At 54.2% G+C, this 22,566-nt stretch overlaps 1 protein-coding gene across 1 annotated transcript in view; it reads right to left on the bottom strand.

Annotated features, from left to right (window-relative positions):
• The window catches only part of SEPTIN9 (septin 9), a 164,747-nt gene that overhangs the window by 125,849 nt on the left and 16,332 nt on the right, over positions 1-22,566 (bottom strand). The gene's annotated exons all lie outside the window — the stretch shown is intronic.

Below are 22,566 nucleotides of genomic sequence, written 5' to 3'. Positions count from 1 at the left end.
CACGAACCCGTGTCCCCTGCATCGGCAGGCGGACTCCCAACCACTGCGCCACCAGGGAAGCCCTCTCTCTATATATTAAATAAATGTATATTTAAATTATATTTACTGTATTTAATTAAATATTTATTTAATACATTTTTTTTTTTTGGCCGCGCTGTGCAGCTTGAGGGATCTTAGCTCACCTACCAGGGATTGAACCTGGGCCCTCGGCAGTGAAAACACTGAGTCCTAAACACTGGACCGCCAGGGAATTCCCTAACACACATTTTTTTAAATTAATTTTGTAACTTAAAAAAACACTTTCCAAGAAGAAAACTCTAGGGCAAGATGGCTTCCTTGGTGACTTCTATCAAACATTTCAGGAAGGAAATAACACCAGTCTTATGCAAACTTCTGCAGAAAACAGAGAGGAAGGAACACTCTGATCACCTTGAGGCCAAAATAACCCTGACCAAGACAACAGCAAAACAAACTAACAGAAAATACCACACAGCATCCCTCACGAGTCTACACACACACACACAATCCTTAACAAAAAACTAGGCAAATCACATTCAGCAATATATAAAAAGGAAGCTCAACAGATAAATTGAGTTTCCTGGACTTATTTCTTGGTGTAATATTCAACAGTCAATCATTGTGTGACTTCCCTGGCGGTCCAGGGGTTCAGACCCTGTGCTTCCACTGCAGGGGGCGCAGGTTCAATCACTGGTTGGGGAACCAGGATCCCTCATGCTGTGCGGTGCGGCCAAAAAAAAAAAAAAAAGTCAATCATTGTAATTCACCTTATTAATAGAATAAAGAAGAAAAGTGACCATTTCAATAGATACAGGAAAAGTATTTACAAAAGTCAACACCCATTCTTATGAAAAACTCTGGAAAATCAGGGATAGAAGGGAATCTCCTCAGTTTGACAAAAGGCATATACGGAAAACCTATATTTAACATGATACTTTCTGGCACAAGGCAAGGATGTCATGTACCACTTCTATTCAACATTGTACTGGCAGTTCTAGCTTGTGAAATAAGGCATGAAAAATAAAGGCATCAAGATCAGAAAGAAAGAAGTCAAACTGCCTATTTTCAGACAACATGGTTGTTTACTTAATAAATCATGAAACATCTACAAAACAAGTGCTAGACTAATAAATGAATTTGACAAGGTCATGGGATATAAGATTTATACACAAAAACCCACTGTATTTTTATATAATTTTTATATACTAGCAGCAAACAATTGAAAATGAAATTTAAAATATATATTCAATTTACAATAGCACCAAAAACAGTTAGAAATAAATTTAACTATTGACATGAAGATCTTTTCATTGAAAACTACAGAACAACATAATTCTGTAGAGATTAGAGAAATACAAAAAACAAAACTTAAAAAATGGAGACCTACCATGTTTATAAGACTAGAAGACTCAGTGTTATTAAAATGCCAATTATCCCTAAATTGACCTATAGATTCAACGCAGTCTCAATCAAAATTCACATAGCATTTTTGTAGAAGTTGATACTCTACTTCTAAAATTTATAAGAAAATTCAAAGAACCAAGAATACCCAAAGCGATATTTTGGATATATTAGGAGATCTTATTTCAAAGCGTATTATAAAGCCACATTAATCAAGTTAGTGTGGTACTGGCAAAAGAACAGACAAAATACTAATAAAACACAAGAGTCCTGAAATAGAAGCACATATACAAAATTAACTGATTTTCAACAACGGTGCCAAGGCAATTTAATGGGGTAAGAATGTCTTTTCAATAAATGGTTCTAGAACAACTGGATGTCCATACAGATAAAACAACAACAAAATGGACCTTACCCCCTACATCATACCATACAGAAAAATTAATTCAAGGTGGTTTCTAAACCCAACATAAAATCTCTAACTGTAAAACTTCTAGAAGAAATCATTGAAAATATCTTCGCCACTTGGGGGTAAGCGAAGCTTTCTTACAAAGAACACAATAAGTGGTAACCACAAAGAAAGAGCTTTGTTAAATTAAACTTAGTCAAAATTAAATTACAAACTTTTGCTCACCAAAAGCTATATCATTAAGAAAAGAGTAGGCAAGCCACAGACTGGGAAAAAATATTTGCAATTCATGTATCTAACAAAAGACCAGTATCCAGAAAGAATAAGTCAAACAACCCAATTTTAAAATGGGCAACAGGGTGCTTCCCTGGTGGTGCAGTGGTTAAGAATCCACCTGCCAATGCAGAGGACACAGGTTCAAGCCCTGGTCCAGGAGGCTCCCACATGCCTTTAGAGCAGCTAAGACCGTGCGCCACAACTACTGAGCCTGCGTTCTAGAGCCCGCGAGCCACAGCTAACTGAAGCCCGCACGCCTAGAGCCCGTGCTCCGCAACAAGAGAAGCCACCGCAGTGAGAAGCCCGCGCACGGCAACGAAGAGTAGCCCCCGCTCGCCGCAACTAGAGAAAGCCCACGTGCAGCAACGAAGACCCAAATCAGCCATAAACTAATTAATTATTTTTTTAAAGGAATAAGATTGTCAGAGCTGCAAGGGATTTTTTTAAAAATAAAATAAAATAAAATGGGCAACAGATTTGAAAAGACGTTTCACGAAGGAAAATATACGGAAAGCCAATAAGAACATGAAAATGTGCTCAACAGCACGGGTCATCGGACAAATGTAAGTCGAAGCCAGAATGAGATCGCCACACACCCGCCAGAGTGACTACGTTGTGAAAGAGACGGCACCGAACGCTGGTGGGGATGCGGGGCACCCAGAACGCTCAGACGTTGCTGGTGGGAGTATCTGATACAGTCACTTGGAGAAAAGAGCTAGCATTTTCCTACAAATCTAAACAGACACCTATCCTCTGGCTCGACAATTCTACTCCTTGGTATCTACACAAGAGAAATGGAAGCATATGTCCACAAAACCTTGTATAAGAATCTTTATTCGGGAGACCCCCAAAATGGAAACAGCCAGGGGCCCATGAACAGAAGGGCTAAAACAAAAAAAACCCAGAGAAAGTTCATGCGATGAACACTACAGCAATCACGGAACAACTACTGTTACCTGGGGCAACATGGGTACATCTGAAAAATATATACATAGTCAAACTGGCAAAATTCATTTATAGTAGAAGAAAGTCAGAAATTTGGTTGCTCCCAGGGCAGTGGAGGCAGACACCGACCGGGAAAGGGCGTGCAGGGGTGATCGTGACGTCCTACACTCTGATAGGAGCCGGGATACAGAGAGCGGTACCCTTAAGATCTGTGCGTTCAGGGTTACATCTTACCTCAAAGAAAGAAAAAGAACCATAAACAAATACTGGCCTCTGGTTAGTGAGAGGCAAGCTGAAGTGTTTACAGGGTAATGTGGACTGATGCCAGCAACGGATCTTGAAACGCATGCAAAAATACCACATGGAGCGCTGGTGGCTAGAGGGAGGGGAGTGTGAGGACGCAGAGAGCAGAATGCGCACCGCAGAGTCAAGGCGGTGGGCATGGGAGTGTTCACACCGTAATCTTTCCTGTGTGTTTGAAAGTTTCCATAGTAAAAATTTGGGAAATTTCAAAAGAGACTAAGATATATCAACCAGAAATAGGGAAGAAAGAAGAGTGGCAGGAGACCCCTCCCCGAAGCCCAGAGCTCTCAAACCTCGCTTGCTTGGCCTGGTTTAGGACCACCCCGGGCGAGGTCTGCAGCGCTCCAGCCCCGGTGCCAGGGGAGGTGCCGTCCTCACCTATTTCCCGTGCTCCCCACCTGTCACTTCCATCGCTGCAGCAGACGCAGTGAGTGGAAATAACACCTGGGCAGCCTCTTCCCACAAATTCAGCGAAAATGAAAACCCAGCAGGGGCTGGGCTCTTGAGGGCCTGCACCGCCACCTCCTGGAAGAAAGGCTTCCTGCACCTGAATTCCTGCCCCTTTTTGGGGTTCGGCTTCACTGCGGTTCCCTCGCTCCCTTCCAAGGCTCAGCCAGGCCCCAACTGCAGTAAATTCGCGGGTGAGATGCATGGAGGATGCATATCTCCAGAACCGGGGCCCCTCTGTCCACACCTCCTCAGAGGGATGCAGGCTCCCCTTCCGCTCCCAGCTGCTCTCTACAAGCTGGGGGGGTGGCGAGGGCTACGGGGCATTCCTGGAGGTACGCACCCCGCCCCAAACACACGTCACAGAGGCACAGCCCAAGACCACCCTCTCAGGTGGTGAACAAGCCCCCAGCCCGCAATCACCCCCAGCCCCTTCCCTCTCTCTCGGACACGGCGACATCAGGATTAGGACACTCTAAAGACCCTTGAACTTGGAAAAACATTGAAAACAGTCACTCTAAAGCTATAGTTCTTTAGTTATTATCAGATAACAATATACCGACATCTCTCAGGGCAGGCATGGCTGAGGGCCCTGCATCCTTGGATGGAATACGCCACCTGGAGGAGGAACCTGGGCCCCGGGGGAGGGACAAGCCGGCCAGAGCTGAGCTGGGCGGATGGTGGGGGGCAAAGTCCAGACTGAGGACTGCCCATTGTGGACGTCAGGGAAAACAGGGCCAGAGAAGGACGCGGGCCTGAGCAGAGCCATGGAAAGGGAGGCCTCGGGCTGTGCACTGAGCCCCTGTGCTGACAGTCACACCTGTACTGCCCCCACCAGATGCCCCGCAGGTGGTTGAGGTCTTGCTCTCTGAGTAGCAAGCAGGGCTCTTGGGGCTTTGACCAAAACGTCCCCTCTGTGGGGTGGGGTGTCCTGTCAGGGAAGCCCTTGAATCTCCTTTGTCCCCAAGCCCCACCCAGCCTTCTCCAGGTGAGCAGAAACAGTGCCAGGAAAGGCCAGAGGGAGAATCCAGGACAGGCTGCCCAAGGGCCAACTTCAAGATGCCCCGGAAACAGGAGCGGAGAAGCAGCATCTCAGGCCACTCCAGCAGGAGGGGAGGGTCGGTGCCCTGACCCATGAGCCACGTCATCGTCACACGTCCCCAGAAGCACCTCTTCTCTGACACCCGAGCCCTGGGGGCTGCAGCCAGCAGAGCAGGCCAGGTGCCCAGGCTCCCTGGGCAGCTCCTTCCTGCTGTACCAGCTCTGGATGCGGGACAGGGCCAGGCTCTGTGCGGAGGGGCCACAGGCTCGAGGGAGCGCCAGAGCAGAGAGGAAGGCGCTCAGCACACACGGGCAGTCTAACGGTGCGTGCGTCCTGAACTTCCCTGCACCTGCCTCCCTGGGTGGCAAGGGACACGGAGGGGACACAGTGGACCCTGAGGGAGCAGTGGAGGGTCTGAAGGAGAAGAGGCAGGAGGTAGGGAGAGCAGCTGGGAGGGCCAGTCTGGGCCAGAGGAGAGGGTTGGCCCCAGAGGGGAGAGAAGGGATGCAGAGGCCAGCGAGTGGAGGAGGCACAAAGGGAGCCCCAGTGGGACCCAGGGCTGGGACAGAGCGGGAGGGGAGGGGCCGCAGCCCAAGGTCACAACAGGCTCAGCCCCCAGCCCTGCCTGCCTGGCCACCTCGCTTCTCCTGCCCCAGGAACCGGGCACCAGGCCAGAATCCCCGGGCCTTGGCTACTGCTCCATTATGGGAAGAGGCTCTGACTCACCCCAGCTCTGAGGGCCAGTGGGATGCCCTGGAAAACATTCTGTACTTCCATGCCTCCCCCAGAGTCAGGGGCCCAGAGCTGGGGAGAGGCCTGAGGCTCAGAGGGACCAGTGGGATGGGACGGTGTCCTCAGACACACTGGCCACTACCCCCATGTGTGATATCCCTGCCAGAGAGTCAGGACCCAGGAGATACAAAGCGAGGAGGCCCGGAGTCATGCTTCCCCCGAGGCTGTCCGCTCCTCGGGTCACCTTCCCAGGACTCAGGCCACCCCACCCTCGGCCAAGCATGCACCAAACCACAGCCTCTGCGCTCAGAGGCCGCAAGCACTCCCTCCTAAAGATAGCAGCCCACGGGGCAGGACTGGGCAGGGCTGGGCAAGGCTGGCCAACACGTCAGGGCGTCCAGCGGCCTCTTCGACCACCAGGGTCCACCCAGCAATCAGAGGTCCTCTCTCTCCAGCTGCATAGAGCGACGGTGATGGCCACCCCTCCAGGCCCCCGTGCTTCTCCTCCCTGCCTGCCACAGGCGAGTCTCAGCAGCCACGGGGCACTCAGGTCCTGCCACTTTCTCCACCCGGCACACTGAGGAGAGAAACGAACCCTCGCCAGGGCCTCCGAGGCCTGGCATGACCTGGCCCCGCCTATCTTGCTGATCTCAGACTTGCCCCTCTGCTCCAACAATGCAGTCCAGCCACTCGCACCTCCGTGATGTTCTAACCTCAGGGCCTTTGCACTTGCTGTTCCCTTTGCCTGAATGTCCTTCCTCTGGATCTTGACCTGTCAGGTCCTTCTGGACACGTGAGTTTCAGCTCAATGCCACCCCCTCAAGGAAGGTGTCCATTAATACACACCCCCATACACACACACGCACACACACACACCTACCAACAATCACATCACATCACCTGTTCTTTGCTTCTTCATCTAAAGTCATCAACTGATGTGTTTATTGGTTAGCTGTCTGACATCCCGCTCAGACTGCCAGCCCCAAAGGAGCAGGGTGCTGGCTCCTCACTGTAGGTCCAGAACCCAGGAGACGTGTCGGCTGCACGTAGTACGACCTCAATAAATACTTGCCAGATAATTGGGACAACAGGTGTCTGGTGGTCCTGCGAACAGCCACCGGCGACATCAGGACCTGAGGTGAACGTAAAGCGGAGGACAGAGACAGAGGCCACTGACTGTTCACACTCGCTGGCGGGAGGGAGAATCGGGACCACGCAGAGGAACGGGCTCTGGGCGTGTGGGCTCCTGCCACGCAGAGCTGGGCGGCTCTTCACACCCACCTGCCTGCTCCAGCAGACAGGCCCAGCCCCAAAGCATTTTCAACTTTTCATAGAAAAGTTTCAGAGCTGGTGCCTCTTTGCTAATTTCCAAGGAGTGTGTTGCTTTGTTTATTCAGCTTTGCTCAAGTCAGTTTCCTCATTTGCTAAAAAAAAAAAAACCCAAAAACTTAACTACTGCACCACTTCCCTGGTGGCGCAGTAGTTAAGAATCCGCCTGCCAGTGCAGGGCACATGGGTTCGATCCCTGGTCCGGGAAGATCCCATGTGCCACGGAGCAACTAAGCCTGCGTGCCACAACTACTGAGCCTGTGCTCTAGAGCCCGTGAGCCACAACTACTAAAGCTCGCGCGCCTAGAGCCCGTGCTCCGCAACAAGAGAAGCCACCGCAATGAGAAGCCCGTGCACCGCAACGAAGAGCAGCCCCCACTCGCAGCAACTAGAGAAAGACGCGTGCAGCAACAAAGACCCAACGCAGCCAAAAATAAATACATACATACATACGTACATACCTTAAAAAGAAAGAAGAGGGAGGGAAGATGAGAAGATCTAAGGCAGGTCCCAAGCCCGAAGGCAGAGAGGGGTCTCCAGGAGCAGGAGCTGAAATCTGCGTTGCTATCTGTCCTGAGTTCATACAAGGCCTGGGGCCCAAAACAGTCTCCAAACATGAGCCTCTGGTTAAGAGGAAATCTCTCCAGTTTCTCCGTTGGGTCCCACCCCCACCCCGCGCCCAGCCCAACGGGAGCAGAACTGACATGAGGGCGGTGAAGGCGGGACGGTGGTCCAGGGGACTTCGGGCAAGGCGGTTTAGGTGGTAGCTTCCGGACAGAGGTTTGTGCCCGGATGGGAAGGGAGACAATGGGGATGACCAGCTCCGAGCAAGAGGCAGACGGAGTCTAGGATAGCAGGAGCAAAGAGGGAGAATGGGGCTGGAGGAGGCTTCCTGAGATGCAGCATGGGGACAGACCAACAGACACTGACACACAGACAGTCAGTCTCACACGCAGGCCGGGCACTGAAACCACTGAGAAGAGGAGGCCCACCTGAGAGCAGACCCCAGGAGACCCCAGGCTGGCCTCCTCGTCAGTCCAGAAGGACACAGGCCTGGGCTGCCCCGGGCAGAGCACATGTCCAGCCATGCCCAGGGCCGGAGCTGAGGCTTCCTGGCCAGCCTGAGGGGATGGTCAAGGCCAGCCCAACCCAGGATTTCCCCACTTCCTGCCACCTCACCCAGTGAAGCCAGCCTGGGTGTGAAAAAAAATCAAGAGCCCAGGACGAAAACTTGGAGCCTAATCTCACACCATGTACAAAGTTAACTCAAAATGGATCAAAGGTCTAAATGCAAGAGCTAAAACTGTAAAACTCTTAGAAAGAAACACAGGGGGAAAGGCTTGTGGCGTTGGGTGCGACACTAAAAGCACAGGCACTAAAAGAAAAAGTAGATAAATTGAGCTTCATCCAAGTGCAAAACTTTTGTGCATCAAAGGAGACTCTCAACAGAATGAAAAGGAAACACACGGAATGGGAGAAAATATTTACAAATCATATGTTTGATGAGGAATTAATATCCAGAATATGTTTTTAAAAACTTCTACAACTCAATCACACACACCCACAAAAAGCCAATTTAAAATCTGACAAAGGACTTGAATAGACATTTCTCCAAAGAAGACATACAGATGCCAACAGGCACATGGGAAGATGCTCAGCATCACTAATCATTAGAGAAATGCAAATCAGAACTGCAATGCGATACCACCTCACACTTATTAGAATGGCTGTTATATATCTATTTTAAAAAATAACATGTGTTCAGGAGGATGTGGAGAAATTAGAACCCGTGGGCACTGCTGGTGGGAATGTAAAATGGTATAGTTGCAGTGACAAGCAGTACGGTGGTTCCCCCCAAAATTAAACATAGAACTACCATACGGTCCAGCAATTCTGCTCCTGGGTATATACCCAAAATATTTGAAAGCAAGGACTCAAGCAAATACCTATACATACATGTTTACGGAAGCAATTTTCATAATAGCCGAAAGGTGGAAACAACCCAAATGTCTACCCATAGATCAACAGATAAACAAAATGTGGTCTATCATATAATGGAATATTATTCTGTCTTAAACAGGAGGGACTCTGACACCTGCTACAGCATGGAGGAACCATGAAGTCATGAAGTGAAATAAGTCAGTCACAAAAAAGACAAATTGGCATGATTCCACGTATATGAGGAAACTGGAATCGTCAGATTCACAGAGACAGAAAGCAGAAGGGTGTTTGCCAGGGTCAGGTCAGAGGGGGCAAAGAGGAGGTAGTGTTTAATGGAGTTTCACTTTGGGAAGATGAAAAAGTTCTGGAGACGGATGGATGGTTGCACAACCACGTGGACGCACTTAATGCCACTGAACCGTACACCTAAAAATTATAGAAAAGGTACATTTTACATCATATGATATCGCTTATATGTGGAATCTGAAAAAATAGGACAAATGAACTTATTTACAAAACAGAAATAGAGTCACAGATGTAGAAAACAAACTTAAGGTTACTGGGGGGAAATGGGGGAAAGGATAATTAGGAGATTGGGATTGACATATACACGCTACTATACATAAAATAGATAACTAATAAGGACCTACTGTAGAGCACAGGGGACTCTACTCAGTACCCTGTAATGGCCTATACGGGAAAAGAATCTAAAAAGGAGTGGATATGTGTGTATATATATAACTGATTCACTTTGCTGCACACCTGAAACTAATACAACCTTGTAAATCAACTAGACTCCAATAAAAAATTTTTCTAAAAAGGTACATTTTATGTTGTGTACATTTTACCACGATTTTTAAAAAAAGAGTCCAGAGCCCCAGGCACCCCAGGTCCTTATAGTACAGAATGGTTGCAGCGACCACTCACGCATGGCTCGGGACAGTCCCAGTCTCACACTATGGTGTCATTGAAGGCGGTTCTTTAATGCATAACGATGTGATGTGATTGTCACGCCATTCCTCAGTAAGACTTTCCATAGAAATAAATCCTCTAATCAGGAAAAGTTTTGGACAGACCAATTTGGAGCTCAAAGAAAAAAAAAATTACAAGGCACCAGGCGAAGGTGCCCTTATTGGGCAGGCTGACCCAGGTACCAAAGCCCTCCATCCTAGGTCCACTCTGTCCCCAGGGCCTGCCCCAGGCCTCACCCCCACCAGCAGGGAACACGAGGCAACTTCAGCAAGCAGGTGCCTGGGAGAGGGGTGGGCAGGCTTCTGCAGTTCTCATGGGGCTGAGCTTCCCACACCTCACCAGGGGTAGGCGACCCAATGGCCAGAGTGGGGGATGGCAAGTGACCTTGGGACATGGACCCATCCTGTGCATCCAGGACGCATGGGGACTGGAGTGGGTTGAATGGTGCCCCGCCCCCCAAATTCATGTTCACCTGGAATCTGTGCGTGTGGACCTATTTGGGAAAAGGGTCTTGCAGATGTCATTAGGATAAGGTTCTAGAATTTTGGTCATCCTGGATTATCCGAGTGGGCCTAAGTCCAGGAACAAGTGTCCTTATAAGAGAGAAGCAGAGGGAGATTTGAGACACAGAAGAAGGCTGTGTGACAACAGAGGCAGAGACTGGAGAGAGGCATCCACCAGCCAAGGATGCCAAGCAGCGCCGGCTGCCGCCAGAAGCCAGGAGAGAGGCCTGGAAAGGATGCTCCCTCAGGGCCTCCTGAAGGAACCAAGCCTTGGACACCTTGAATTTGGCCTTCTGGCCTCCAGAGCTGGGAGATCAACTGCTGTCGTTGTAAGCTCCCCAAGCGGTGGTACTTGGTTACAGCAGCCCCAGGAAACCAAGGCCCTCGTCAGTCAGAGGTGGAAGAGGCAGAGGGCCAGGAGGGCCTCGGGCCAAGCTTCTCATCTTGGAGACGAGGAGAGTGAAGCCCTGGCAGAGAGGGTCCAGGAAGCTGATGACCGCAGCAGCTGTCCAGGCCAAGAGTATGAAATGCCCGGGACCCAGAGGCAAGAGGGTGCAGCAGAGTGAGGACCGAGGCACGCCTCCCACGGTGGGGGCTGTCCAGCTCCCTGCCCTCCCCATGACCGTGACACAGGACCCCCCGCCCCCGAGCAGATCAGATCTCCTCCCGGGTGCAGTGCAGCCCGGCCCTTCCAGGCCCCCGCGCCAACCTTCCTGACCGAGCGGAGAAACGTCCACATTCTCTGCAGACAGCTCACCGCGTGGCCCGTCCCACCCTCCCCGAGGCCTAGCTGGGCTAAGTCACAGCCCCTCAGTGGAAAGTTCCCTTCCTGGAGAGTCTCCCTGCTGAAACACAAGCACTTGGAACAAGATAAAACTGCTTGATTTGTAAAAGCCACAAAGCCAGTCCAGAACAAGGAAAAGAGGCCGACCCTTGGCTGGAAGAAGCGGCCTGTGTCTCAGTGGCCAGTCACTGCTCCATGACTCATCCCCGCCCGGCTGACGAGCCCTCCGGCATCTTCCCAGGGCAAGGCCGCAGCCTCGAGAGGGCTGGAGGCTGCCTGACTGCAGAAGAGGACCCAGGGCCCACGTCCCAAACCAAGTGGGAGCTAGGTGCTCGCGAGAGACGGAGGAGGGAGATCTGAGGTCTCCTGAGGCCGCCCGCACCTGCCCCAAGCCCCCTCCTCACCAGCCCCTCCTGGACAGCTGCTGGGCAGCGGCCAAGAGTCAGCCAGACACACCTTAAATGCCAGCCCAGTGGGCCATGAGCAGTGACAGCTACTTCTGCAAACTGGCGGGTGGGGTGTCTGGCCAGGCAGGCCCCCGTCCACACACACGCTCGGCATCGTGGCCCCCAGCCCCACATCCGCCCGGTGCGGACTGAGGCAGCCACAACTGTCTTACGCTGTCACAGAGGCACAGTGCCCTTGAGAAGCAGGCCCGCAGCCGGCGGGGTCCCCAGCACAGGCTCGGAAGCCCGCTGGCTGTGGGGATACGGCCTCAAGGCCATGCTGATCCAACTCCCTCCCTTTACAGGTTGGGAAACTGAGCCCAGTGCTGCAGAGCGAGACTTGCCCAGGGACTGCTTAAGCTCTGAGTTACAAAGACCAAGGTCAAGGTCTAACCAGGTTTGAGAAACATGGGGAGACAGTTTGGGGACTTCTCTCTTCTGGAACCAGTTTCTAACCGAGCTTTGAAAGAAGTAAGTATTTTTTCATGAAAATGCATCCAAATGAGGATTTCATAGAAAGTACCAATTTCCCCTCAGGCACATCCTGGGAGAAGGTCCCTACTTCACCCATGTCGTGCTGTCCTCGGCCGAGGGCGTGATGCTCAACACTTATAAAGGCACAGAGCGGACTGTTTGTTCAGTTCATGAAAAGCTCCTCAAATTCACTTAGCCCAGGAGCTTCCAAGACGTTGCCACCGCTTCTGACTCCCCCAAGGACCCCCTTCCAGCCTCCGTGCCCTGGCTCTCTGGTCCCCTGGTGGTCACCCAGCTGGGCCTTGGCTTGGTCATCTGTTAAATGAAGGCTGGGCCGGAGGCCCCTGGCAGCCAGGCCAATGGAGTAACCATCCTCCCCGGTCCCCCAGCCTGCGGCCCTTGCCAGCCGGAGAGCAACGCACCCTGGCTAGCGCCCCGTCCACCCCGGCTGGCCCGCGTCACTGAGCTCAAACACACGTGAGATGCGGTTCCACCAGCCGTGCCTTCCGCCAGTCTCCATGGCTGCCCCACCTCCTGTGGTCAGTCGCGGCGCCCGTTTGTGTGCCCTGCAGCACAGACGTGCGCGCGCACACACGCACCCCGCTGGCAGCTCCCCTGCCTGTGGCTGCCCCATCAGCCCTGACATCACACTGGGATCTGATCAGCCCCTGGAGCAGCAGGCAAGGGGCTATCTTCAGAGGAGACCCTGACGTGCGCCTTCCTTCCCTCTGGCCTCTTGGGGAGCCCCCCCTGCAACACACACAGTGGCAAACAACAGACCAAGCCAGTGGCACTTGGGGAGCGACATTCTAATCCTCACTTTGACCCAGGGGTCATCTTGGAGCACCTGAAGCCCAGAGGCTGATGCCCCAGGACGTCTCAGGCCCACACAGTGTACCCCAGCACCTGGCTTGAGGGGTGTGCCGTAAGCAGCAGGCCCCATAATGAATGGGAATTATTCGTGATGATATCAGATGCTGACACAGGACACCGAGCCCGAGAAAGAGGGGCTTCTAACCGGGGTGACTTAGGAGGGGCGGCCTCTTTTCTCTCCACTGCTTGGTTCTTGCCCAGATGGGTCTGAGCCCGCTCCAAAGTGACCCACTTGGCCTCGATCCCACACAGGGTGCGGGGGCAGATCCAGGGACCTGCAAGGTCCCTCCAGCCCGAGGACCAGCCATCTGCCCTCACTCCTTGCCCCAACGTGACATTCTGATGTTCTGATCAGTGATTCTGCCCCAGAAACTGAGCAGAGCCCACAGCTCCGATCTTTCTGTCCTAAATCAATCCCATCCAACCGCGTGCATGATCATTGCTACCCACTCTCTGTCCACGGTGCCCAGGTGAGTACAGGACCCGAATGACACCAGCACCTCCAAGTGGGAGTCACCTTGGTCAACTCCGCCAAGCTTCCGGCAGAATACAATAAGCTCTCTCCGCTGCATGTGTGCATACACGCACGCGCACGCACACACGCATTTGCACATCTTGTTTGGGCACCGGGAGCTCCCGGCCCTGTAATCAACTCCCGGGAAGGCACCGAAATGCTATTTCAGGGAGGAGACCAAGGCAGCCTTGAAGACGGACTTCGGCTGGCAGCAAACAAACCAACCACACAGCGGACAAACCACAATCGGCATCCCGGTGCCGCCACCCCGGACCCCAGCGCCAGAAGCAGGTCCCCCCACCCTTTCCCAGACTTCGGCGCCCACAGTCTCAGCATTCACGGCCGTCTTAAGATGCAAAAGTGGCACATTGGGAAATGAAAGAGAAATAGTGAGGGGACGGAGAGCCGAGTTTAAATAAAAGCCCGACTTAGCGAAGCTTCACTTTTGGAACATTACGTCCCAGGACCTCAGAACAGTCAAGAGGAAAAGAAATATGTCCACAAAAATGAGTCAAAGTGACCCTTGGGTGCTTATTTCCCGAAGCATAAAGAAAGTTGTGAGTTAAGGGGAAGGGGCAGCCGGGGGAGGAGGGCCGCTTGCCTACCTGTGATCCGGTCTCTCTCCATCACTACGGATATATTTAGCAGCAGGCGGGAGTCCCGGCGTCCCCCTTTCCAGAGGCGTCCTCCCCTTTCTCACCCCGTCGCCCTCCCTCTTTCTGCCTCCTCTCCTCCTCCTCCAAAAACACTCTTTGTCTGGTCTAATTTCTTCAATCTGTTGCAATCACGAATGCATCCAAATTACCACATTTCCATGTGCTGATCATATGTTTGTGCTCCAAACTGAAGTAGCATTGTCTCTTGGAATCGGGAGGCGAAAGGCAGCGAAGGAGAGAAATAAAAGAAGAGGCGGGAGCAAGGGCCGGACGTGGGCCTTGAAAGGCTCCTGCGGTCCCCAGGGTCCTCCGGGCCGAGGGCCGGCCGGCGGGGCTTTGTGCGGTGGCTCCAGAGGTGCAGCCTGCGGCGGCTTCCGGTGCCTTCTCCCCACCCCCTCCAGCCCCTCCGCCCGGGCTCGTCTCGCTGCTCCTTTTTAATATCCACTTGGAGAAGCTTAACTTAGCCTCTTGGAAACCAGCTCACAGAATCAAATTCCTGGAGACTTCCAGAGTCTTTCATTTCCCCCGGCCGGCGATGCTGCGATTTCCTTTGGTTGGAGCGTTTGAAAATCCTGGCTCCTGCCTGCCCGCCTTCCCTTCCCTCCACCTCTGCCGGCCCTTCACTCCCACCCTGACCCGGCCGGAAGGAGGGGCAGTCGCGCCCCAGGCAGGGGCCGAGGGAAGGTTCAGGAACACCTGCCGGGGTTGAGCCCGGAGAAGTCACCCCTGCAGACGCCCGGGTGTCCTGTCCGCCTGCGGAGACAGAGGCAGCTGGCCGTCCCACCCCAGCCGAGAGGGGAGCGCGGGATGGAGACTTCCTGGAAGAGTCCTACCACTCACTCATGAGTCAGTGAGTCTCCAGCTGTCCCCTGGGAGGGAGCGCAGCTCCTCGCCACTGATTTCCCCAGACTCAGCGCCTCTCTGGGAGAGGACACGGGGCCTGGCCGGGCTGGGGGCTCAGCACCGCTCCCTGCTATTCATCTGGGGTCCCGGGACTGCTCAGCTGGCAACTCGGGGGTGGAGGGGGACAGCACGTGGTCAGAGCGAGGGCTGGGGGGCACCCCCTCTGCCCTTTAAGCTTCATTCACCGCAAGGGTTCAGACTGGCAGCCCTCTACCCAAGACACAGAAGCAGGTTTTGTATGCCTAACTGACCCTGTCTAAAGAAAATGCGTATTCGTGCCAATGTTGCAAACGGGCAAGTTCACCGAGAACTCCAGATTTTCCTCATCTCTTGGAAAAGGGAGGGCATATAGCCACACGGAATGAGCCTTCCTGCCTGGCCCAAGGCGCCGCCTTGAAGACTGCTACCCTCTTTAGATGAAACCGCGTTTTCTGGATTGCTGTGGTCCCCACGGCCCCGTCACTCATTTTCGTTATCTGCCAGCCCCTCCTCCAGGTGACCTCTGAGTTTACAATCCTGCCCTACAGGGCCACGTGAGCCACATGTCAACACAAGAGGGCCATGCACGCTTCTCTGCGGGATGTCACAAAGTCCCCGTCCCCTCCTGCCCAGGGCAGGACCCCAAATGCAGTCTCCTAGGTAGCAAGGGCATCTTCTTGGGGGTTGCGGGGTGACACCTTCTGGGAGACACCAAATAGCAACACCCCACCCCCAGCAGAGTCTGCAGGACAGCTCCAAAGGTGGCTGCCTGCGCGGTGACGGAAGGTGGGCACTGTGGTAGGCTGAACAGTGGCCCCAAAGATCTCACACCCTAATCCCTGGATCCTGTAAACAGGACCTTATTTGGAGAAAAAGTCAATGCAGGTGGGATTAAGTGAAGGATCTTGAGATGGGAGATTACCCTGAGTCAGGGGGTTGGGAGGGTCCTAAATGCCGTCACGTGTACTCACATAGAGGGGGGCAGAGGGAGATCTGACACAGAGAGAGAGAAGGGGATGTACAGACGGATCAGAGAGAGATGTGAAGAGGCTGGCCTTGAAGAGTGGAGTGATGCGGCCACAAGCCCAGGAAGCCTGGCAGCCCACAGAAGCTGGAGCAGGCAGGGAACAGCTTCTCCCCTAGAGCTCCCCAGGAGCCCGGCCCTGTCGAGACTTGGATTTCAGACTTCTGGCCTCCAGAACTGTGAGAGAATAAATTTCTGTTGACTTAAGTCCCCAAGTTTGTGGTCATTTGTTACATCAGCCACAGGACACTCAAACAGACACCACAGACAGACTTAAGAGCCAGGGCTCCCTGAACGATGTTTTCGGGTGATTATATTTCATTCTAACACATTACATTAAGCCAACCACCAACAATTAAGTTAGAACAATGGGAAACAATGGGAACCTTGGAGGTTCTTTGATTTGTTTGTTTAATCTCCTTTCTGATTTTGAAAAAAATATTCCTTATTGTTTTTCTCTGATTATAAACGTACTATATGTTCATTGTATTAGATTTAGCAACTACAGAAAACGTATGAAAAAAGAAACCCCTTTAATGCCACAGGGCACCCTTCGACACCAATTCCCGCTGCGGTGAGCAGGCCCAGGGAGGCCCCATGGAGCGGCAGACCGGGCCAGCTGGGGGGCGGCTGGACCAGGACGAGGAGCCCAGCCGTGGCCTCAGCCACCCTGACCACCTGCTTCAGGTGCCAGCTGCACACGCTGTGCATTTTGTTGCCGCGGCTGGCGCAGCTGCTGAACACAGCTTGACCCTCGGTTTTTCTCCGGCATAATCTGGCTCAGCGTCCTTTCCCCAACCATGCCTAAAACTCCAAACATTCTGGCCCAAGCGGGGGATAATTTGAAACCGAAAACCTGGCAGCACCGATTGGCTCCGATGGGGCCGTGTTAGTCATGAGCCGCGAAGAGGCCAGGCCCAGAGGTGGGGTGAGGCCAGGCAGTGGGAGAAGGGGGCGGCCGACCCCCACTGCTCACTGAGTCCTGGCCTCAGCACCGGCCACTCAGGGGGCAACTGGTCAGCAGGTCAGGGCTCCCCACGTGGCTTCTCCTTCTAGCAGAACAAGACAGGGCTCTGTGGTTATGAAAAACTTTGTCCTGGTCTTTGATTTCAACAAGCATATTAGCATAGTAAACCAGTGAGCAGCCCCAGTGAGGGCGCTGGCTTTTGAACTCAGCACATCCCCACATTGACCAACGCCTTATGCCCTGGGGAGGCAGGACCCGCTCCCCGGGCCACAGTTCTGGGAACTCTGCTCGTGCCAGCCAGCAAGCCGCAGCTCCCAGCCACCGGAACCTGCCCACGTCCTGGGATGGGTACTGTTGCCCAGCAGCCCCTTCCAGACAGTTCTAAAGGCAGTATCTCTACCCTTGACCCCCACAGACCTGTACCTGTGATCTGCATACTCCCAGCCACCTTCTTTTTGATGTCACCATCACCAGCGAGGAGCCCAGTGCGGGGTAAGGAGGAAGAGTGAGGCCTGTTCTATCTTTAAAGACACTGCTCTGCCCCTTTCCACAAAGTGCCTGTGCGCGTCCCAGCGCCTGGCTGGGACGGGACCCAGAAGAGGCAATCCCAGTGACCCCTGAACTCCCATCACAAGCCAGGAGGCCTGAGCTGGCCCAGCCATGCGGAAAGGGGGCAAGCGCTCCAGGTGAATCTGACACAGGCAGCAGGGGCCTCAGGAAGGGGTTGACAAGAGGGGCACAGCCTTGTTCCTGGGGTACATTCTGGAGAGGGGCCTGTGAGGAGGCGGGGGAAGAGGCATTCGGCCGAAAGGACACTTTCTGAGGCTCTGAGCTCAGAATCTCTGCCACCTCTCCCCTCCGCCTCCCCTCATTCAGATACTTGCGAATCCTCCATAATTAGCTCCAAGCTATAGGGGATGCCCACCTCTCACTTAAAAAAAAAAGACTTTTCCGTTCATTTCCTGCTCATCCCCAGACTCAACCACACAGTTTGCTTCCCTGAGTTAAAAATAAAGAAGCTCCATCCCCCAGACCCCCTCCCACTGACCCTCCTGCAGTCACTGCTACTGTACCTGCCAGCAAGGCGGGCAGCCGGCCGAGACCCTCCAGGGCCGGCCCCAGTCTGGCCGCCAGCAGCCTTCCAGAGCAAGACGAATTCCGGGCCCGGGGCCTGCTGCATTCCTCTCCGGAATCTTCTCTCCACTTTTTATTGCGCCTCAAGTTTTGGCTGTTCCTAAATAAATACGATCCAGCTACTCTGTACCCTGGGGACTGCTGCAGGGTTTACTGGTGCAAACAGCCTGGGCCGGCCTGTTGCTCTGGGAGTTCTTCCAGGTCAGTGTGGAAGGAAATCTAGACAATGGAGAGAGGCGGCCCAGACAGGGCCAAATTCCACCACTAACGGCCCTCATGCTCAGCCATCAATCCTTGGCTGCAGCCCTGCCGGAGCTGGGGGCTGCCGCTTTATTCCTAAAGGCCCCCAGCTGCCCGTACAGAGCAAGAAGGGTCCAGGGTCGTGGAGACCAGGGTCCCTGACAGAGTCTGCCCCAAGGCCCCTGTGTTTAAACTCTCCAGAATACACGAAAACTCCCCGAAGAGCTGGTGTCTTTCACTTCCTACTGGGATCCCAACATTCTGTCTGCTCAGCGGCACCCAGTAAAGGCTCTCTGGATGAACAATGAATCTGAAGATCCAGTGTGTAGGCTAATCCAGACCAGTCATGCCCAGCAGAACTTTCTGCGTTGATGTAAATGCCATGGACCTGCCGCGTTCAATATGGCAGCCATGTGTGGCTGCTGAGAGCCTACCGTGGGGCCACCGCTATGGAGGAACTGCAGTTTTTAATTTGTATTAAATAAATAATTTAAATGTAAATAGCCACTGTGCCTACTGGCTGCCTCTTCTCCTCGTCCTCCCTGGAGACATGGAGTTCTCCATAAATTTCTTCCCCAGAAGGCAAAGAGAAAGTCTCCTTGTCAACCAAGGCAAAAGAAGGCTGGTATTTTTATTTTAAAATTGTTTTTTTGGCCAATCCCCCCCAGCTTCTCCTATCAAGTTCAATCCAACAATGTTTACTGGCTGCCTGCCGTGTGCCATAAGAGCACGAGGTGGGGAGGATAGAGGAATCCCCGCCACCCACCTGCTAACGGGATTGGCAGGCTGGGTCAAATCACCCTGGAAAGAGAATGGCTTCCAGAGCTGTGACCCCTCCGAGCAGGGAGGGGAGAGCAGGGGTGAGAGGCTAGACAGGAGAGGGAAGCCTCACGCTGGGTTTACCGTTTATCCTATGAGGAGAAGGGAAGCAAGGGTTCTTTTGGTCAGAGGACAACCAGGTCTGTTTTAAAGAATCCCGTGGGTGGAGGCTATCACCCAGGCCCAGGCACACAGGCGGGACTGAGTAAAGCCCCCCAAACACCAACTGGACAGGGAGGAGGAGCCTCTGGTGGGGAGAAAGGGGGTGGGGGGTGAGGGGAGACACAGAGGCCTAAGATCACGGGTGGCCCGTCCAAGGGCCACCTGGGGGGATGGTGAGTCGACAAGACCTTGGCCACCTGTTGACCTGGGGGGGCTGGGGTGGGGCAGAGGTCAAGGACGACACTGAGACTTGTCACTTGAGTGCCTGGGTGGATGGCGAGGCTGAAACGTGAGAGAAGTGGAGGATGGGGGGGGTGCCAGTGGGAGTGGGGAGTAACAGCTGGGGATGCCTGCGGGGGCCCGGGTGTCAGGTGCACAGCGGCCAAAACTCTGGCGGCCTCTTCCTGGACCAGCTCCTCCACAAAGGACACTCCCTTCCCTCCCTCAGTGACAGAGTGAGCGGCTCTTCTGTGCTGCCCTGGAGAAAGGGTGGGCAACGAGCTGGAGGGGCCCTACCCCTCCTCCGGCGCCTACTGTCCACGGGGGACGACAATGAGTACAGCTGAGTGACAGGACACTGGGGTGGGGCCCTAGCCGGGCCTGAAGCAGGGCCCCTCCCTAAGGAAGGGGTGTGTGAGCCGGGACCCAAGGCGGGGGTGGGGAAGGGGGACACGGGGACACCCGCCAGGGCTTCACGTTGGGCACCGCCCGTAAGGGCAGGGACACAGCCCAGACACCGTACTAGGGAGCTCCTTGTGTGGGTGGGGTGTCGATCACAGAGGGAAGGGGCCCTAGCTTCCTGCAGCTACTGTAACAAATCACCACAAACAGGGGGGCTTAAAATAACAAGAAATCGATTTTCTCACAGTTCTAGAGGCAGAAGTCCAAAATCAAGGCGTCAGCAGGACCATGGTCCCTCCAGAGGCTCTGGGGAAAACCCCTCCTTGCCTCTCTGGCTTCTGGCGGCCCCAGGCAGCCCGTGGCATGTGGCTGAAAAACTCCCATCTCTGCCTCTGCCCTCACGTGGCCTCCTCTGTGTCTCTCTTCTCATAAGGACCCCAGCCACTGAACTTAGGGCCACCCTAACCCAGTATGACCTCATCTCCAGGCCTTCAACTAACCTGTAAAAGCCCTATGCCCAGCTAAGGTCACTTTCTGAGGTTCCGAGCAAATATGAATTGGTGGCAGGGGTGCGGTTCGGCACTGTTGAACCCACCACTCAAGGGATGAGGGTGGGACTGGGGCCCTGGCCACCACCCCCCAGAGGTACTTGAAGGATGTCAAGCAGGACCCGGCCACACACCAGATGTCAGGGCAGAAGGAGAAGGCCCCAGGGATCCCAGCCAGGGGACAGACGGGCTGGGCTGGGCAGGGCAGCAAGGAGGTGAGGAAGCAGATGCAGGGAAAATGCCATGGGTGCCGTGGGAACCAGGGCAAAGGTCGGCCAGCAGAGCCCGGGGTGGCTGCTCATAGCACGGAAAGGGGGTGAGGGTGGGTGAGCAAAGAGGAAGGCCACTCGGGAGGGCCCGGGGCAAGCATCCCAGAGCCCAGGCAGTCTGCCCAGGGGAACACACACAGGCCCCGGACCCATGACAGTGGGTCCAGCAGTGTCTGTAAGAGAGGAAAGCTTCCATGGGCCTCCAGCAACAGGCCGAGGGGGCGAAAACTCTGCCCCCGTGCACAGAGGAATCCCCGCCTGCCCGAGGTCAGAGCAAATGAACTAAGATACACGGAGCTGCGTGGATACATCTCAGTTGTCCCGTCTCGTGAAAAAGCAAAGGGCAGCAGCTGACTCCCCTCGGACACACGATGCGATGCTGCTGGGGTCAGGAGCAGACGGCGTGTCGTCTGCAGACACACGGCACGCGGTACAGACACACCCAGCAGCGAGCAGTTCTAAATCCAGACGGCTGCTCGCCTCGGCCGGAACAGGGTCACCCAGGCTCTTGGGCTGCACCTGTAACACCTTATTTCTTAAGCGGGATGGTGGGTGTACAGGTATCTTACTATATTCTGGGGAAGGCCAGAGTGAGCTGGTCAAAGGGTGACCGCGGGCGTAGTCTGAGCTGACGGACTGTGGCTCACGGCGGAAACGGCCATCTCTGGCCCAGTCCCAAACCCAGCCTCGTGAAAATCTGAAATAAAGGAGGAAACACCACGACGAGGGCCCTTGGCCTTCTGGGGAGGAGACGGGGTGCAGGGTCCAGACACGGGACAGAGGTGTCGCTGGGAGGAGGGGAGGGGACGACAGCTCCGAATGGGGGCATTCTGTGAGGTCAGAGGGACTGGGGGTCCAGGAAAGAAGCCTGCCTGGACCAAGGTCTTGGCCGCAGGGAGGCAGGGGTTGGAAAAGGGAGGCAGGAAGAGGAGGAGGGGTGTCTGGGCCGGAGCCCGCAGAGGCCCCCGGAGAGTGGGTTTCGTGTGTCAGCAGGCAGTCCCAGGCGAAACCCAGATCACAGCTTTGAGCTTGGGCAAATTATGCCTTAGGCTTCCAAGCAGAGCCATGGTCATGGCTGCCAAGTGCTGATGGCACAGAACTGGCCTCTCTGAGCACAGGGAAGTAATGCCCAGAGGGAGGCTGTGTGCTTGCAGCCCCGGGCGCCGGCCTCCTGAGACCTCATTCCTGGAGCGCAGGCATCTCCCCCAGCCCATCAAGCCGAGGGGCCCGGAGACGCAGCCCAGCGGCTGAAAGGGAGGGACATGGAGAGGCAAACAGCGGCAGAGGCTAGGGGCTCCGAGAAAGGCTTCCAGGAACAGAGCAGCGGCCGGGCAGCCCAGTGGTTAGCAGCCCAACGTGTCTGCAGGGGGCGGAGCTCCCGCTTAACCATGGACGTGAATCACTCACCACCCCAAGGCCTCCAGCCGGCGTCACCCTTCCCTTCCCACACCCGGCCCGTCCTGTACCGCAAGGGCCTCCTACACACTCATGTGGACGTCCGGCCTGCACATCACGTGCCCCCCACCCCACCACTCCCAGCAAAGAGCCGCCATCAGCCACCACACGGGCCTGAGGGTGCCCGGCCCACTGGCGGGGGTTGCCTCTGGAGGACACACTTGGAGAGAGGTCGGGCTGCCCCAGGGGCATTCGGGTTCAGAACTCTGGGGTCCCAGAGAGCCAGCATGGGCTCGGATTGTCTAATTTCATAACCACCAGCCACAGTAGATATTAAGTGGGAATCATAAGTTAGTTAATTCTATGCAAATGAATGAATAAATAACAGACAATGTATACTTCAGGTGCTCAATGGTCACGTGTGGACAGTGGCTAACGTA

The sequence above is a fragment of the Neophocaena asiaeorientalis genome, unplaced genomic scaffold (genome assembly GCF_003031525.2).
Source record: "Neophocaena asiaeorientalis asiaeorientalis breed wild unplaced genomic scaffold, Neophocaena_asiaeorientalis_V1.1 scaffold30, whole genome shotgun sequence".
Classification (NCBI taxonomy): Eukaryota; Metazoa; Chordata; class Mammalia; order Artiodactyla; family Phocoenidae; genus Neophocaena; species Neophocaena asiaeorientalis.
Note: the sequence above shows the minus strand (reverse complement) of the source record. Positions and strands in the feature narration are given on the sequence as shown.